The sequence below is a fragment of the Pteropus medius genome, unplaced genomic scaffold (assembly GCF_902729225.1).
Source record: "Pteropus medius unplaced genomic scaffold, Ma_sr-lr_union100, whole genome shotgun sequence".
Taxonomy (NCBI): Eukaryota; Metazoa; Chordata; class Mammalia; order Chiroptera; family Pteropodidae; genus Pteropus; species Pteropus medius.
In genome coordinates this window covers 51,229,292-51,248,406 of record NW_024344378.1, presented here as the reverse complement: position 1 = coordinate 51,248,406, position 19,115 = coordinate 51,229,292, and the positions used below count along the sequence as shown (strand labels likewise).

At 47.0% G+C, this 19,115-nt stretch overlaps 1 long non-coding RNA gene across 4 annotated transcripts; it reads left to right on the top strand.

Annotated features, from left to right (window-relative positions):
- The first annotated feature begins 318 nt into the window (after positions 1 to 318).
- On the top strand, positions 319 to 15,303 carry LOC120609577 (uncharacterized). Of its 4 annotated transcripts, XR_005654798.1 has the most exons (6): positions 6,533 to 6,861; positions 8,380 to 8,632; positions 10,544 to 10,795; positions 10,887 to 11,013; positions 11,468 to 11,701; positions 14,696 to 15,303. It is a non-coding gene; the product is annotated as an uncharacterized LOC120609577 (long non-coding RNA). The 4 variants fall into 4 exon arrangements; XR_005654797.1 differs by lacking the exons at positions 6,533 to 6,861; positions 10,544 to 10,795 and adding an exon at positions 319 to 1,882; XR_005654799.1 differs by lacking the exon at positions 10,544 to 10,795 and having other exon boundaries at positions 6,533 to 6,803.
- The last annotated feature ends 3,812 nt before the right edge of the window (positions 15,304 to 19,115 follow it).

Here is a 19,115-nt window from a genome sequence, read left to right as displayed (position 1 = left end):
CGTATGCATGACACAACATGTGCATTGCGTGTCCCCATGAACCCCTGCTATATATATGCACCACACACATATCTCTTCCCCTACCACTGTAATGAAAAGTGACTTCTTCTTAGCTGGTATATTGGGGGCAGAAGAGCCCATCACCCAACCCTGACTTTTGAACAATAGTCGCCTGTCTGGCTGTCCTGAGGAAGCTCAACTCTGTCAGGCAGAAAGCAAATGCTGTGCTGGGGGAAGTGTGACTCAGAGGTGAGTTACACAACTCCATTCTGCCTGTCTGCTCTGCCAGGAGTGGGAGGATGGGGAAAGCTTGCGAATGTGAAAGCCAAAAGGGCTGCTGCACTTCTGGAAGCTTCCACATTATCATGTCACTTGTCTAGGCTGGTAGACTCTCCCTGAGGGCAGTGTGAGGAGCTGCTGCACTGTCACGAACACAAACCGATTACTGGGAGTGCCTTTCCTTGGAGGGGTGGCTGTGGAGTGTCACCTTCCCACAGACCCGCTCCTGGCCATCTGGCGTGTTGCCCAGGGCGCCATCACACCTGCAAAGAGAGTGGGATGGCCCCAGAGCTTGTGAGGTCAGCACATAGATTGGCCTGTGTCTGTGAAGGTGATCCTGCCTTCTGATTGTTAGAGACGCTCTGACTGAGCAGCTCATAATTAGAGGATGGATACCAGACCTAAGATACTTGAACCCACCCCAGTTCATAGACTTCCTGAGAGAATGACAATGTCCCAGTTCCTGAGATGCTGTGTTTTTTCGTATATCCACTCTACAAAAATCCACTGATTATCTATCAAGACCTAGGGCCTGGGGTTAGAGTTGGCTACCCTAAGGAACTCAGTCTGTGAGGGAAACAGACAAGGGCCAAGAGACTTTCGATTTGCTCTTTGACAAGGTGACTCTGGCTGATTATGGAAGGTTAAGAAGCTGGCCAGAGAAAAAAATATGTGTGTGAGTGAGTGGGGAGATTGGCAGGGCAGGAGGTAGAGGGTGAAGAGGAGGGAGAATTAAATTCTGGGCAGAAAAGCAGCATTCACAAAAAGCATGGTTTACTACATAGGCAATTTAGACCGGGGCTGGCAAAAAACAGCCAACGAGCCAAATCCAGCTCACTTCCTGCTTTTGTAAATAAAGTTTTATTGGCACATAACCATGGCCATTTATTTATGTGCAATCTCTGGCTTCTTTAGAGCTATAACAGTAGAACTGTGTAGTCGCAGTATGGCCTCCAAAGCCTAAACTATTTATTCTCTGACCCTTTACAGGAAACGTTTGTCAACCCTTCTTTTATATCTATCAATTAATTCTGAAACCCAGCGTAGAATTTTAAAACCAACCACAAAATATCTAGCACCCACTACATAATTCTAGAATCCAGTATGGTTTTCTAGAGCTCCCTGGAAGAGTGACATTTGTGTAGGGATTTAGAAGTTTACAGTGAGCTTTTGCATCAATTATCCCATTTAATCCTTCGACAAGCCCATATGAGGTTAACGGTAATTTTATCCCAATTTTTGCAGATGAAAAAACTAAGACAAAGGGAAATTAAGGGACTTACTGAAGACCACATGGCTAGGAGACAGCCGAGTTTTGGGCAGCCTGATTCTAACATTCCTTGCTCTTTCCACCACATTAACCTACAGATGTTTCTTTGTCACACATTCCACTACTGAGCTGCCCTCCCTGACAGTCCGTTTCCCTGCTGCCACTGAGGAGGCCTTTTGTCCATTGTGCTGCCTTACTGGGAGAGCAGTTTGGGAGGAGAATTGAATTTCCTTTCCGCATCTGTTTGCTGGTGTCTGGTGCACCCTGGGATGCTAACGAACAGTGACAGATGAGCTTCAATTGGCTGGAGCGTGTGAAGAACCACTGGACCAGGTAATTCCAATCCACCTCCTCAGAACTCTGTCCAGGAGAAAGCCCGGGGTGGCAGTGATGGCCCTGCCCTTGGGGCCTGAGGGTGCCGAGAAGGCCTGTGAGGGATCTGGCTGTGTCCTTCCAGGAGGAGTGGGCACCCTGAGTGACTCCTTTCAAACACAAGGATTGCAGCGCCCTTGCTCATTTATTTTCAAGGGAGCTGCTTTAATGGAATTTTATTTCATTTATTAGATACAAGGACCCAAGATGCGGCTGTGTTGTATCAGATGAATTCTGAAGGCCCATCCATCCTCCTGCCCTCCCCGCCCCCCACCCACTCACACACATTTCCTGCAGCTCCATGCTGCTGCTGACTGGAGCTCTGCATGCTGTGGGTAACACATTTAGCTCGATAAAATATAATATACGACGGGATCATATTTAACAAGGAAAACAGGGCCGGAATGGACAGAGGAACAGTGTGGCTGGGTTGCCATGGAAACCCTCTGGTTCGGAATTTCCTGACTCCTAGGAGATTACATTTTCAACCTTAATGCTGTATTAACATAAGCTTTGGCACTTAATGTCTCTGTTTTTCACCTCCCCTCTTTCCCTTGCTTACAGCTGCCGCCCCCGCCCCCGCCGCCGCAAAAAAAAAAAGCATCAGAGATGAGCTAGGGAGGAGGAGGAGAGAGGCTTCACTTCTTGAAAGCCTGAACAGGATCCAGCTGAAACCAGCCACCACACCCAGATGAGGTGCTCTGCAGTTTTCAGAGTGCATCACATCCATTATCTTCATGACCCACAGACAAGCCCAAGAAGCAGCCTAATGTGAGGTCGCCAAGCCCCGTGCATGCTGCCCCTCAAATGCCTCTTGTGTCTATTACTTCTCTTCCATCGCACTGCCACTGCCCTTTCCATTTCTCTCGAGGACGTTGCGCTAGCTTCTCACCTGTCTCCCCACTCCCAGCCTATGTCCATCCTCTCATCCCCTCTTGCTGCCTGAGTGATCTTTCTGCACTGCAGATTTGTTCATCCTACAGTTGACTTCACAGCCTCCAATGGCCCCATCAAGTACAGACTAAAGTCTCACCTCCTGTGCATTCAAGGATTGCTACCTCTTCTACAAGTTCCTTTCCACTAGTTTCCACCATATTCACCCTCCTACAACCTTTCAGCCAGTTGAGGCAATAATATACCTTCTGAATACACTTCCAGGGACTATGTTTCTGCTCATGCCATGAACTCAGCCTGGACCCCTGGCTTCTCCTATTTTGTTGACCCACTCTTCTGCTTCCTTTAAGACCCAGCTCAGGGACCTATTTCATGGGTCCTTGCCTAACTGGCCACCAGTGTTCTCATGGTGTTAGTACTGAACACTATTGCAGTCCTTACCACATGATGACCTCCTTGGTCCTTCACGCACCTGTCTCCTCTCCCACATTGGGAGTTAGTCAAGGGATCATGCTTCCTTATCACCATATCCCCACCACCCAGAATGGTTCTGACATCTAGTAGGTGCTCAATTGACACTGGTGAAATTCGGTTTACACATTAAGACACTGGAGCTTAGAGAAGTCAAGGAGATGGGTTGAATGCAACTCATCTGATAAGAAGTCCAGTTGGGGTCTCTCTCCTGTTACTACCCCTCCCAGCCTCTCTGCTTATTCTGGAGTCTCAGTACCATATACAACCCACGAACTGCCTCCCTGCTTCCAGCACTACATACATTTTTTTCTGCCAAACCCTTCCTTTCTTCCCCATATCTTTCCACCAGTTGCCCAACAGCCTTGGACGAGCAGGGCTGCTGGAAATCCTAGGTCTGAAGGAGTAAGGCTCAGAAACCACCAGAGACCCTTCAACCCATGGAAAAGCCCATGACTCTTCCTTCCCATGAGACCTATCATTCTAAAAAATGAGGTTCTCAGGGTTGCAAAGAATAGCCACTTAATCAAGCATGCTCACGTTTTGGAGTTTTACAGCAAAGATCTAGGGAGCCATGGTGAAGTCTAAAATCTTCACTCCCTCAATCAGTGACTGGGTGCCAACTCCCCAGCTCCACCCTGCCCAATCGTGTCCACCTGGAACCTCAGAATGGGATACTTCAAGGAATAAAGATCTTTGCAGATATAATTAGTGTAAGGATCTTGAAGTGAGCTAATCCTGGATTCAGGTGGGCCCTAAATTCAAAGGCAAATGTCCTTACAAGGGACAGAAAGGAGAAGGCACACAGACACAGAAGAGAAGGCTGTGTGAAGATCCCTTTGAAGACAGAGGCAGGGGTTGGAGTTATGTGTCCATAAGGTGAGGAACACCAAGGATTGCTAGCAACCAATCCTAGCAAGTTTTGCTAGGAGAAAGGGATGGAATGGGACCTCTCTCAGTGTTTTCAGAAGAATCCAACCCTGTTGACACCCCAATTTCAGACTTCCGGCCTCTAGAACTATGAGAAAATAATTTCTGTTGTTTTAAGCCACCCAATTTGTTGTCGCTTGCAACACTAGGAAATGAATATAATCAGACAGTGTAAGAACACAGAGGAGGCCCCAGCAGGGCCATAGGGAACAGATCACCATCGTGCGTGGTCCGCCCACCCTGCATTTCACCCTGGCCCCTCCTGGTTCCTCTTGGTCTCTGCACTGTCCTCTAACTGCCTCCAGCCCATACATTCCCATCTCCTCCATGTGTCTCCATATCAGGCTATTAAATGGCTTCTGCTTACTTGTGGCTCTGCAGCCTGAACTGTCCTGTGTCCACCTTCTCTGTGATCTTTCCATTTCCCTTACATATGCCAACCAGCCAGCTCCCCTCACCCCCTCCGCATTTAAGCTGTCCTAGAGAGATGATCTAATGGTTTAATTAACCACCATTATCCCCAATGGGCAAAGCTTTTACTCCAGGCCACCTCACAGGCACCAGATATTGGCTCTGCTCATCGTGGTCAAGATCACCCTGGTCTGGTCAGTGGTGGCCATAAAGGCAGTCCATGGATTCCAGCATGGGGACAGAGGCTCTGAGAGGGCAGGATAGCTGACCAGAGACCATCCCACATTGTTGAGGCTAAATTTCTTGAAGAATTCAGTAATATGCAGTGAGAAGGAGAAAGGGAAGAAGCACTTTCCTCAAATATAAGAAGGAAAGTGTCATCCGTTGAAGCTTTTGAAAAGTCAAAATTGCAATCCACTTGCCTCCCTCGCTGCAGGAAGGCTGCCTTTGACGAGCTGCTCAGAAGTGCCCATTGCTCTGGGTCAGCATGACAGCCATTAGTGACAGAAGGGGTGGGTGGAGAGAGGCTGGGCAGAGAAGCGAGCTGCCAGGGCCCTGGCCAAGCAAGGGTCAGCCTGCGCACCATGGGCATTTGCAGAAGGCCTGGGAGAATGGCTCTGGTGTATTGGGCTGCTTTTACTATAATCCCACTCTCTGAATCCTGCCCATGTGTGGCACTATGCTAGACACTGTCCAGACATCCTCTCATGTGCTCTCCTCCAGGACTCAGGAGCTGGATGTCAATGTTGGACTTGTACATATCAGGGACCACAGATATAAATGCCCAAGGTTGCAAGACAAGTAAATGATGGAGTCAGGATTTGAGCTCAGGTCAGAGGAGGCTAGAGACATGATAGCAGAATGTGCTATGTGATCCTGGAGTGACTGTTGGGATGCAGGGAAGACAGCTATAAAGGATGTAATAGGACAAGGGGTGGCATTTGAATATGGAATCTAGATCAGAATATAGTTTAGTATCGTTAAATTTCCTGATTTTGATTACTATGCTATGGAAATGTAGATATTCTTATTCTTAAGAAATATATGCTGGAATGTTTAAGGAACAATGTTTCTAACATACTCTCAAAGAGCTCAGGAAAAAAGAGAGAGAGAGAAGTATGAAGAGAAAGTGAAAAAATTTAGCAATTAGAGAATCTGGTGAAGGGTTTGCAGGGGATCCTTGAATATTTTTGTCACTCTGTACATTTGAAACTACATCAAAATTAAAATTATAAAAACGAATGGCCACCAAATCCTGGTTCTTTCAATTTTCTTAGAGCAACTTTATTGAGGTATACTTTCCATACATAAACTGCATATATTTAAAGTGTATGCTTTGGTAAGTTTTGACATTTGTATACATCCATGCAGGCATCACCACTGTGAAGAAAGTGAACATATCATCACACCTAAAACATACTATCACCCTTCCCACCACACCCTAGCCCCAAGCAACTGCTTTCTGCTACTGTAGACTAGTTCACATTTCCTAGAATTTTATATAAATGGTATCATATGGTATGTTCTCTTTTTTGCCTGGTTTCTTTCAAAAAGTGAAATATACAAAGGTATAATTATTTTGAGATTCATCCATGTTATAGCAGGTATAGATACTGCATTCTTTTTATGGCTGAGTAGTATTCCATTGAATGGATATACCACTGTTTGTTATCCATTCCCCTGCTGATGGACACTTGGGTCATTTTCAGTTTTCGGTGATTATAAATAAAGCTGCTATGAAGATTTGTGTACAAGTCATTCATTGTATGACATATGCTTTCATTTCAACAGGATGGCTAGATCATATGGCAAGTGTGAGTTAACTATTTTCCAAAGTAGCTGTACCACTAGCAGTGCGTGAGGATTCCAGTTTTCCCACATTCTTGCATTGATTTTGCTTGACTTGGCATTGACAATATTTTTGATTGGGGCCATTTGCATTTTCTTAATGATTAGTGGTGTTGATATTATACCATTTCATCCTCTCTCCAACTTCTCAGGGGGCACTGTGTCCCTTGGGGAGAAGAGGCACATGCAGTAGCCTGGGAAGTTCAGTGATTTCCACTCTGCAGCCCAAAATGGAGAATCAAATCCGCGGCAGAGAGTATGGCAATGAATGGGCCCAGGTTGAAGACTGGAGCCCCAAAGTGAGAGCCCAGGGTACTTACAGAACAAGGTATTGGCCCAGTAGCTCTGATTGACAGACACCGCCTGTTGGATGGGACATCTATCAGGTCAGCAGTCAAGCCTGGGGCTTCTCCACAGATGACCAGTTAACAGGATACATCAGGTCCTAATTCTAGGACTTCATTCACCTACTCAACAACCATTGAGTGTCTTCCAAGCGCCTAGTTCTGTGATCAGTATGTCTTTGATGGGCTTTGGTTGGTTCTTAGGTTGTAGGCAACTTTCAGAGTAAAGTCGAAACTCCTAAGGATGATGTTCAAGGCCTTTCTTGATCAAATCTTCACATTTAGGTGATCCTGCTATATCTTTTCACCCAGCCTGTGCTCCAGAGCTAACAAAAGCCCCAGTGTCCCAGACTTGCCAGTAACTTCCTGCCTTAATCTTTTGTCACACTTTTCCTTTTTTCTGCAGATAGAGACCTTCTCAGCCAGCCAAGGCAGCTTCCCTCATAGCCTTCCTCAGCCTCGCAGGAAGAATTAATTGGGGGCAACACTGTCTCAACTTGTATCCCGTATGCCATTTCCGAAGGCTGTGGTGGGCTGTGAGCTGCTGAAGGACAGGATGCTATTGTACATGCCGTCTTAGCACATGGGAGGCTCCCAGTCACTTAGTCACCGTAGGCTGAGTTGAGCTGATGTCTGCACTACACCCTCCCTTTCTGCATTTGGAGGCTAGGAGGACTCACCCCCCACCACAACTATATGTGGTTCACAAATCACTCCAAATGCTGGAGGTGGCACCTGCTATGTTCCAGAAAGTTAAGTGCTTCTGCCACCTTGCCCACCATTACCTGGAACAGCCATTATCGTTGTGCGAACACATGGCCCAGGAGTTTAAACGCTATAACCAATTAGTTTCTCGGGGTGCGTCATCTTAAACACGCCAAACTCAACAAGATGCGAGCTGGTTCTAAGAAGCCTTCTTTTCTTCCTTCCTTCCTCTTTTTTTTTTTTTACTTGTTCCAGCAGCACTTACCCATCTGTACTTCCACTACAGAGCTATTCCCACTAGAAATGCCGTGAAACCTTTCAAATAAAATATTTAACGTGTGGATCTGGTAATTTTATGTTGTGAGTTACGAAACCTTTATTTAGGTCCCACCTTTTATTAAACCTCAGGGTTCTCTTTTGGTCTCTAATGACATTACGTCGCATCAGAATTAGACGGTTTTTACAGGAGACTGTATTATTTGTTGTGACGCGGTAATGCTAATGTTTAAATTTTGAGTCCTTTTACTGCTGATTAAACCTCTAAAGACTACAGCAGAATTTCCGCTTCACTGCTAGAAGAAAAGAAAACAGTGCGGTTTGTATTGAGGAGATCACTTGAAGAATGTGCAGGAAGGTTGCTGCATTTATGAATAAAGCGAGGCATTATCATTTTTAATAGGAATTAAACAGCTAGAGGGAGAAGTCGGGCAATGCTGTGATCAGTGCAAAGGAAAACAATCTAACAATTTTAATTAACTGTATTTTAATAGCTTTAGTTATAATTGAATAATTTAAATACCAAGGGAAACAGTTAAATCTCCTAAAAGCCTTTTTTTATTTACATTTTAAATACAGTTCACGGTGAAGAGATGACAGTATGTGTGCTGGGGGAAAATCGCCTGGATGACTCCAGCAGCTGGGCAAGCCTGGAAGAGACAGGACGGAACACGAGTGATCCCGGGCCAGGGGCTGGAATGTCCCACTGCCTCTGGCTGACATAGCCTCCCAAAAGGACCAGGAGGCAGAAGTGGGCAGCGAGGGGTTCCCTGCCTGCCCAGGGCCTGCTGCACATTTGGTGTAACAGCCCCCCATGTTAGCAGGGTCTGGAGTAAGTCTTGATATTCATTCAATGTTCAAGCAGTATTTATTGCTAGTCTACAATAACAACCACCACAGCAGTAATAAAATAGTAGAAATAACAGCTGACACTTATGGAGGGCTTCCTGAATGTTCATGGCTAGAGATAATGGTGAGAGAGAGACGGTCCCCACTTTCCTGCAGTTTTTTACCTGGAGGGAGAGACAGACAATAAACAAGTAAACAAAGTAAGTATAAATTATGATAAGAAGCCTACAGGAAGCAAACAGGATTCTAAAATAGAGGATAATGGTGTGGTAGGGATAATTTCAGATAAGATGGGCAGTGATGGTCCTTCTCTAGAATTCACATTTATGTCAAAACATTGAAAAGTGTGAGATGAGGGCTGGCATTTAAGTGTGAGGGAGCTAGAGCTTTCCTGCCAGCTAGAGCAGCATGTGCAAAAGCCCTGGGGTGGGAAAAGACTTGGTAGCATATCGGAGGCATTGAGAGGAGCTAGCAGGGACTAGACCACAGGGAGGAGGGGAGAGTGATGTAAGGTGGGGCACAGAGGGTCATGGGCAGCCATTGGAAGGTTTTAAGCTGTGGAATGATGCAGTTTGATTAGTGCTTTTAAAAGATCTTACTGCTATTTTCCTAAGCCTTGTGCTGGGGTGTGAAATCCTCCCTCCCTTACCCCTGTGGGCCTTCCCAACTCCTGTGTCAGAATTCCTAATATCCCAGTTCCCAGGCACATCCCACCTGCGAGCTGGCCTTCGTTCTTCATCCCTTGTTGACTGGGGCCCAATATGGAAGTGAACAGATTCCTCTCAACTGCTGCCAACTCTCAAATCATAGAGCTGTTGCCTCCCAAACTTTATACATCACCACTAGCTGAGACTCCTGCCATTGCATGACCACCCCTTGGCTGGGGCCAATGAAGCCCATGTCGCTGTGTATTGCCCAATAGCTACACTCTGGGAGACCAGCCCACCACCCATTCAGCGCCCTTTCTTCCTCTTCACCAGCCTGTGGAGAAGGTCCCTCATGCCTTGCAGCCAAGCTCTTCTGAGAGTCTCTGTCAGTGCTAACAAGGAATCTTGGGAGGTAAAGATGTCCAAAGACGGGACACTGGGAGATGGCAAGATGCGCTCTGTGAGGAGCCTCTGGGGTCACAGTAGACACTACTAATGAAGTGTTTTGGATTGCCATCTTTTTCCATTAAAGCTGTGAACTCCTGCAGCTCCAGGTCACCCTACCATGCCCAGTGTCCTCTCCTGCTGGGGGAAGACTGGGCTGTTTCACTAATGGGGCCACCAGCCAGCTCAGAGAACAACAGGGGAAAGCCACTGGCTGAGAAATCTGTTTCTTTTTCCTAAGAACCTCACTGGCTTCTCAGAGGGCTCCATGAAGGAGGGACCAGCTCAAACTCCAAGTTAAAGCACCGGGCTGTGCTGATAGGTCTGGATCCTGAATTTACTCACGAAATAATGTAGAGAATATTCATCTCAGAGGGGTGAGCAGGCTCTGTGGGGTGATGAAAGACCTGTGAACATAGAGTCAAGCAGAAATGATCACAACAGTGAGAACAAAAACACACACGTGCTGTTGTTATATTCAATCCTAGAAGTAAGGTGCCCCTTCAGGTGAGTTCTATCATCCATCTCTGCTTCACAAAGAGGAAAAGAAGGAGTAGCACAAGGTAGGGGGCAGTCTGCTGAAGTCACCGGCTAGTGTATGATGAACAGAGGACCTACCAGTCTGTGCCTTATTCTTACCCATGATACCGCCCACTCACTCCAATCTCAGCCCTGGCCTGACACTTGCTGGCCGCTATCCTCAAGCAGCGCCACTGAGTTGTGTCACCCATGCTGTGCCTTCACTTGTTTGCCCTACAGTTATTCAGTGCTTCCTCTGAGCCTCTCATTCATCTCATCTACAGATAAAAAAACCCGATGCTCTGAGACACGAGACCCTACATAAATGCACACAACTATTCATGTCCTGGAAACTTGAGCTAGTGGTCCCACAAAGCCCAACTTTCTCACAACTTAATGACATTCTTCAGTGATGCTTCTCAGTGACGACTGCTTGGGATTGCTCTCCTCGTTCATGGAAGGCTGCTATGCTGGGCTATATCCAGAATAGGCTGCAGGGGAAGCAGGGAAGAACTGGCAGTTCTTTAGGAATAAAGGTACAGAGACAAGAAGTATTGAGAGTCAGACTGCCAAGTGCATAGGTCAGGACCTGGTAGGGGTGTATCAAATGCCTCTCCTTGCATGCAGAAGCCACAGAACCAAGAGGAGCCCAGTCATGGATCCTGCCACAGGCGACCCATGGCTCTTTTTGCTTCATGTTTCTGGAGAGCCAGTTTGAACAGGGAGGCAACTAGATCCTGCTCTTGCTCCCCAGGTAAGGTTTGTCCATTGAAGAGGCCTCTGGTCTGCTCTGAGGGCGATTGGGAGGAGGGAAGGCAAGAGCTGGTCTGGGCAGAGAGTCTTGGAGAAAAGGCGGGGTCCAGATCATTGGGTGTCCACATCTCACTTGCACGACCAGAGGACTTTCTCCAGCTGCTGGGAAGGCTGTCTGCTGAGAGTACTCCATGGTCAGCCCTATCTGGGAGTAAATTTAGCAAAAAAGAACTGCACTGTCAAGGAAGGTCACCTCCCCACCCCCAGGATGCCCAGATCCATTGACTGGCCACCGTGGAGGTGGAGAGGCCTAGCTCCTTTGCTTAAACTCAGGACCACTCTAAAGGGCCACTGACTTTAGCACTTCTCACGAGGCGTGCTGAGGCCTTGCCATGACTACATTCCAACCTGATTTCTCCCTTCGCCCTTCTCTGCTTGCTTCTCTTTTTTCATAGGTGTGGATCCTGAGGACACCGTCTCATGAACATCTTACACTAATCTCCAACTCAGAGCCTGCTTCCGAGGGAGCTCAACCTGCAACATTAGATTTAAGCCACTGACTTAAATCTAACTTATTCAATAAATCTGCATCTAGTTTCCATTATGGGCCAGACATATGCGGACACTGGGGACGGATCCATGGATCAACCATCTTCCTTGTGCTCTAGTCTGGCTGGAGAGCCAGACAGGTAAGCACATCTGAGTGCTAAAGTGCAGTGGGTGCCATCATAGGGGTTTGCTCCTGAAGAATCTAATCAGGGGCATTTGTTTTTCTCTGCGTGCATTTCCGGTGTCCTACAATTGAAAGGTAGGAAGACGCTGGCTCTGAGTCTTGGACTCCCCATGTAGTCAACCTAGTGGCCTTGTACACCTTCAGCAACAAGTAGTTCCTGTGGTCCCGAGCAGCTCTGCATAATGGAGTATTCTTATAAAGAATTCATCTCTACCTCCCTGTAGCTGTCTCTGCCCTGGTCTTGTTCTCGTCCTTAAAACTTCCAGAACAAATTCACTCCAGAGTTGCAGAGTGAATCAGAGAATCTCTGGCAGGGTGAGGAAGTGCTCAGAGCATGGGGATGAATTCCATGCTACACAAGTCTGCAGAAAAGGGGATTCTCCTGCTGGCTGGTGCGTGCCCTTTTTGGAAGGAGGTATCTCCTGCCTGAAACTTGTTTTTTCCCCTCCAGTCTTAGAATGTGTTCTCACATTTGGAACAAGTACTCTGAGGATAAAGGGCAGTTTATGAAAATTGCTGGACTTTTCAATGCCTACATTGCTCCAGTGTGCATTGGGAATCTGCAAGAGCAAGCAGAATATGCAGCTTCTCCCCAAACTTCTTCCTTTCCTTTCCTTTCCTTTCTTTCCTTTCTTTTCTTTCTTTTCTTTCTTTCTTCTCTCTCTCTCTCTCTCTCTCTCTCTCTCTCTCTCTCTCTCTCTCTCTCTCTCTCTCTCTCTCTCTCTCTCTCTCTCAATCTGCAGGACATTTCTGGGGCCCCATGTTTTAGAGAATGTACTTTGAAAAAATGCTGCTTTCAGAAATTTCCAGAGCTGCCACTGGTCTTGCTCAAAAGGGAAAGAGGAATTCCATCCATTCTGCAGCAGAATGAAGAGTTGGGGGTGGGGTCAGGCAGTGGTATGGGGAGTGCAGGAGACAACGGAGGGCAGCTGAGTGGGGGGTGGGAGGCAGGCACCCCCTTCCCCAGACCTGATGTTGGCAGTGCTGGGCTGTCTGGCAGGCCAGGGCAAGAAGCCTGAGGTGACTTGATGGCTTCCATGAGTCCCTGCGTCTGACAAATGCCATGTTGCAGGCTGACAAATCAAATGTGAGTGTACACCAGGCTGTCCTTACCTTGCCAGTTCAGACACTCAGACACCAGGCACTGGCTTCCATCCTCCCTGACATCTGAATTACGACAAGGCAGGAGGCAGGGCTCTGGCGCTCTGGAGCCAGGAAATGATAAACAGATGTTGGAGGACAAAGGGGCAGGATGTGCTGGAAGGTTTGTGGCACCTCAGGCCTACTTGCAACAGCCTTTCTCCCTGGAGAATAAAGAGGGCAGTGAGGCCACAACAAAGAGAAGCTGGTGGCAGAGGGGTTAAGGCCATGGGCTTTGAAGTCCCACAGGCCTGGGCATGAGTCCTGGTTCTACCACTTGCTCATTGTGTGACCTTGGACAAGTTATTTAACCTTATGTGTCCAGTAGGGAAAATAATAGTTCTTTACTCAGAGTGTGGCTTTGGGTGGATTAAATAAGATGATGCATGAAAAGGACTTAACACAGTGCCTGGCACACAACACTCGACAAATGGTAGCTGTTTATGCTGCTGCTGCTGCTTGGGGAACGGGTCCTGTAAAATGAAATGTTTATTTGTCCATCAAATATGAACTGCGCCCTGCTTGGTGCCAGGTGCCAGGGCACAAATGCAGACCAGCCCTGATCCTGGCCTTAAAGAGCTGACAGGCAGGACCAGGCTGTGCCAAGAAGCCACAGCCGGCTGTAAAGTGGCATCTAGTTACCGAGAACCCTCTGGGCTGTTCCTAAAATGAGAAAACTGTGAGAGCAGAAGTTTACAGGGAACACTGAACCATGTCAAGGCCTGGCACTGTCGTCAGCTAGTGATAGTGTATATCCTCCTGCAAGTTGCCTCTGCCGGACAGACTCTTGCTCAGCCTTCAAAGCCCAGCCCGAATGCCCTTTCTCCAGGTAGCCTTTCACACATGGTCAGAGTCCTCCTAGCAGTTGATGCACACCTTGATTGAGGCACTTACCAACTTCTGATAGTGTCAATATTCATTCTTTACTTGACTTGCATGTCTTTTTGAACTAGAGGGTTCATGAGAGTAGGAAATACTTGGGGAGCAGTGTAGAGTGGTGTTTAGGGTTGTGGTGTTCTGGAATCTATCATATGTGGGTTGAACTCCTTGGATGCCTCAAGTTTGGTGTCTTTGGGTGAATTCATTAATATCTCTAAACTTCAGTCCCTTTATCTATAAAGCTGAGAGCAATATACAGATCTGGAATTGTTGTGAGGCTAAAAAAGGGATACTAGCCCCAAAGGGCTTGGCATAGAGTCTGGCACACAGGAATCCCTGGGGACACTCACTAACATGGTTGTATTTCCATCTCTGAGTCTATCTAGTCTTGCCTCAGTACTTGGCCCATGGTAGGTACTCTATAACTGGTTATCAGTTAAATAAAATTAATTCCCCATCCCAGGACTCGGGATCAAATCTGTCACATGAAGAAACTTCAGATCAATTCTATGCACCCAAGGGAACTCTGAGGCAATCCAAACCTACCTTTTCAATTCACAGATGGGCAAACTGAGGCCCACACAGTTGTGTGGGGGCAGTGCACACAAGCAAATGCATTTAGATCGTCCTTAGTGAATTGCAATGGTATTTTGGTTAGCTCTGTGGTGCATAGGTTCTCAATAGCTAGTTTCTTTCCCATCTGACCTGTTTTTGTGTAGAGGAAATATCAAGGTGTATGATGTCAATGCAGTTAAGTAATCCAGCCAGCTGTGTAAACATCTGGAAGTAGTGGAGACACAGTCCCAGAGCAAAATAGGGATCAATGTGTCCAGACGTCTCGGTGAGACTTCTAAACTGTAACCTGTGAGGAGCCAGTTACGAGAGGCGGTGCCCTGATCAGAAACCTGAGCGTGCATTCTTTCCTCTTTAGGTACTGAGTCCAGGAGGGCCAATGAGGAGGACAAGAAGGCCACTGTGCCCAGTCTGTGGGACTTTGGAAAGTTGATGTGAGGTTTAGGAAAATCCTGCTAATGACATATTAGCAGTAACTGGAAACAACTTGTCAGATTCGCAAGGACCTGCCTCTTCTCACTCTCCCCACGGCAGGGAGTGGTGGACGTGGCCATGCCCTGACTCCAGATCCCCGGGAGAGAAAAGATGGATATGCAAGTCTGGAGTCTAGGGCTGCAGACTGGGAATCCCAGATCTGTTTTCTCTGTAGAAGTGACTATTCATGACCCAGAGCACGCAGTGGAAAAAGACTTTTTAAAAGCTTCCAGCCCAACACTTGAGATTTGGATGAAGGAATCGAAGTCCAAAGAGGAAAGCTGTATGACCAAGGTCACACAGCTGGGCAAAAGATTTAAGGCTAAGAGCCAAGCTTCCGGACTCCAAATCCCCACTGGTTTCCCTATAACCCAATTGCCCACTCTCGTTATTTAAAATTATTTTAATAGCACTTATTGTCTCTTCTTTATATCTAATTACAAAAGCGACATTGTAAGAAATGTGAAAAACACTCAGAAGTACAAAATAAATTTGTGAACAAAATCTCTAGCTGGAGCTCACAACTGATTTTTGTTCCCTCTCTACATATCACACACATCCCCCCACCCCCCCGTGACACACACACACATACACATACACAAACGGTATCCAGTTCCTTGACAGGTGTGGTCTGTGGCTTCCTGGGACCAAATGTCATAATTTGCATATAGAGAACACGAGATAAAGGAACATAGATTCTGTTCATCCCTTATGAACTATGCGGTCTCCTCTGAATCTTACTTTCCTCTTCTATACAATGGGTTATCACATGTACCTTAGAGTAAATCAAATTAGAGCAAGAATGTGCAATTGCTTTATAAAATATAAAGCTTGTTGTTCAAAGAATTAATAAATGATGATAACAATGGCTGGTGCTTGGGGAAGGTGGTGGTGGTTTCTACACAGGCCACCTAGATCTCACTTTTTGGCTCCACTCTAGGGCAGCTTTCTTCTTCTTCCCCAAGTCCGATTCCAGCTCTCAGGCCAATCCTCTCCCACACCACCCCCATGATAGCTCCAGAGCCCTCCATGGATAGATGGACAGGATAAGTGGGTAGTGGAGGTGGCCATGGGGGCAGGATAGCCCTGCAAGGAGAACAGGCATCTCCCCCTCCTCAGGTATTCATCCTTGACTGGATCCCAAAGACTGCCATGCACCTGTCTCAGATTCACAGTCTCAAACATCCTGGGGCTGTAGACTCTGTCCTACCCAGTGTGCTGTAGTTTCTCCTACAGCATCTCAGGGGTCTTGTCCTCCTCTACTCTGTTGCAGGCACATGAGTGCTAGAACTGGCCTTTATTGCCATCTGCCTCTCCTTGTCTGCCCAGGCAGGACAGAGATGGATGACAGGCAGTCATTCTCTTAGAAAACAGCAGAGAGACCAAAATCAGAGATTGATGCTGGTTCACACCGGGCAGGCACAGAGGTGACCAAGCACCTGGATTCTATTAGTATTTATCCTTGGGCATCACCAGTCCAGGGTTCTAGGCTGGGAAGCTAGGGAATTTGCCTGGGACCAGGAAGCCATGGTCTCATTAATCATCTTAGCAGAGTCTGGACTTCAAGGGGCAGAGGCAAATGAGTGTGGGCCCCCTTGGCAGAGGATCTTCTTCCCCAAAGTCCCCTTGTCTTAGGGACAGCCTTGTCTTTGAACATTAGACAAATAGATTCCAGTTTCACCTTTACCCCTCACACCTTGTAGAGCTCAGGCAGATGTCTCAACCTTCGCTACACCCAATTTGCTCATCTACCAAATGGGCATAATAATAGAGCCCACTTTGCCTCCCCCTTGGGAACTAATGAAGGACTGTTCAAATCTCTGTTTGAGTGTATGAGGATTTTGCTGTGGGACAGACAGAAGATGACCAAAATGGCAGGGAACTCTGGGGCCAAGGAATAAGAATCCTACAGTGAGACTCCTCCGGTGGATCTTGGCTTTACTCACCCACAGAAACCCAGAATCAAGACCTGCAATGAGCCAGCTCCTAATCCGGGTCCCACTGCTCCATCCCTTTGAAAGTATCACTGCCAAGACCTCATGTTCTCTGTCTACTACTCCAGCTGAGGCACACTCACTGTCTCCTGGGGCTTCTTGGCACCACTGCAGTGGCCCTATTGGCTTTGGGATCCCAGCAGCTTGAGAATGGATGAGTCATCGCCCCCCCTGTAACTTCTGCATGGTGTCTTCATTCCCCTGTGGAAAGTGCCTTCGCTGGTCTGCATGGGCCATAGTTTGGGAGTCCTTCAGGCAGCAGGGGGCCTTGGGACTCACCCTCAGTGTAAGTGTCTGAACACTCTGGTGTGCCTAGGGTGGCCCAGGGAGGAATCCTCTGGCTGGGCCTTGTTATCGTCTTTGTCGGAAAACAGGTGCTTCTGAACACAGCTCCGGGCGCCATGGAATCTCAGCCGGGTCCCTTTAATGCGTCTTGTCAAGCAGGCCCTGATCCAGCAGTGATAGGAGGCCCTGCTGCTGGGGATAGCTGCCGTAACCAGTCCCAAAGTGCCTGTCTTCTCTCTTTGCGGGCAATCGCCGGAGTTCAGTGCCTTCCATTTATCAGGCAGATGTAATCTCCTCAAATAGCTGCCAAGTCCTCCTCTTCCTGGAGTTTCCTAAGATAACCGCTTCTCCGGGAGGTGAAAGGGCATTTCCTTCACCAGGAAGAGATGCCATCTGCACACGAGTTTGCACAAAGCCACTTCTAGAGGCAGAGGTTGGAGGTTACTTTTTAAAACATTCATTCTCCTTCTTCTACTTAATAACAGTGTGTTTTGGGGGCATCGATGACTCCAGACTATTATTTTCAGCTTTCCTTGGGGCCAGAGGGGATTATGTGATTAAGTTCTGGACAATGAGATATAAGCAGAAGTTGTATGGTAATTTTGGAAAACCTTTTAAAAGGGATGAGGCAGATCCTACTCCTTTTTTTAAAAAAATAATTCCTGCTACCTGGAATAGAGATGTGATGGCTGGAGCTCCAGCACCTATTTTGGGTCTTGAGGTGACCTACACAATAGAAGCCATGTGCTAGAATGGTGTGGCAGTAATATTGAAGATTTATTCCCTGACCCTTTGGAAGCCCTATACTAATCTTGGACTGTCTGCCTATGGACTTCTTTACACAAAAGCAAGTAAACTACCTTTTTAAAAAAGCCATTATTATGGGTTTTCCATCACAGATTAATCCTAAGAGATGTACTTTGACTCCAAAGTCTAACACCATATTGTTTTATTCATTCACTAACTTTCTGATTTATTTCCAGTGATACGGCCAATATTCTCTGTGCTACGCAGTGCTAGATGTCAAGAACCTAGAGATAATTGGCACCCAGCATCTGACTCCTTAGAACAGTTCAAGTTAAGAGTCAGATAGGATCCTCATCTGCTCAACCCTCTTCAATGGCTTCATTTCACCTTGGGCATGGTGCACTGCAGAGCTCCCTGTCTCTCTCTCTGTACTCCTACTCTTCTCCATGCTGGACTCCTTGTCTGGTGAAGCTACCTAGAAGCAAGAGTAAGGGCTATAAAGTCAGATTCTCCTGGGCTGAGATCTGACACTGCCTTCTACTAGCTGTTTGGCCCTGACACAATCTTAGAAAAGTGCTTACCTCTTTCCTCATCTGTAAAACAGAGATGATAGTTACCCTCTCACAAGACTTCAGAGAATTTGGTGAAGTAACATGTGTACAGCATATAGGACAGTTCTCAGTGATACATAATATCATTGTGATCACTCTCCACTTAACTCATGTTGCCATTTAGTGATAACTTTTTATGAAGCATCTGTTTGTGCCACACACTCTGTCCTCCCCAATGCCTACTCCTCCCGCTCTCTCTGTAGGTCCATCTCCACTACTTGACTGATGCTTGGAATTTCAGAACCCTGGGCCCAGCTGGCCTAGAGGATCTTCCTAATGCTCACAGAAGACTGAGTTCAGTGCCCCTCTTGGCCATTCCATTCTTACTTATCTGACTTACTCCCACTTCATGGACATTGTGTTTTATAGGCTAAGGTCCATAGGAATCAAGACTGTACCCTCATTTGTGTCTTTATCTCCAGCAGTAGCTGCTACTTAGTAAACATTTACTGACTGGATGGATGGATGGATGGATGGATGGATGGATGGATGGATGAATGGATAGATGAGTGAATAGATGGACTGAAGAGCTGGCTGCAGGCAGAAAGGTAAGCATTGTAATAGATAGTGTACAAAATAACATGGGAGGAAGTAGGGTTGATTCTAACTCATCCAGATAAGGAAGGAAGGGTGGAAGAAACTTTCATGCTGAACGTTGATGGGTGGG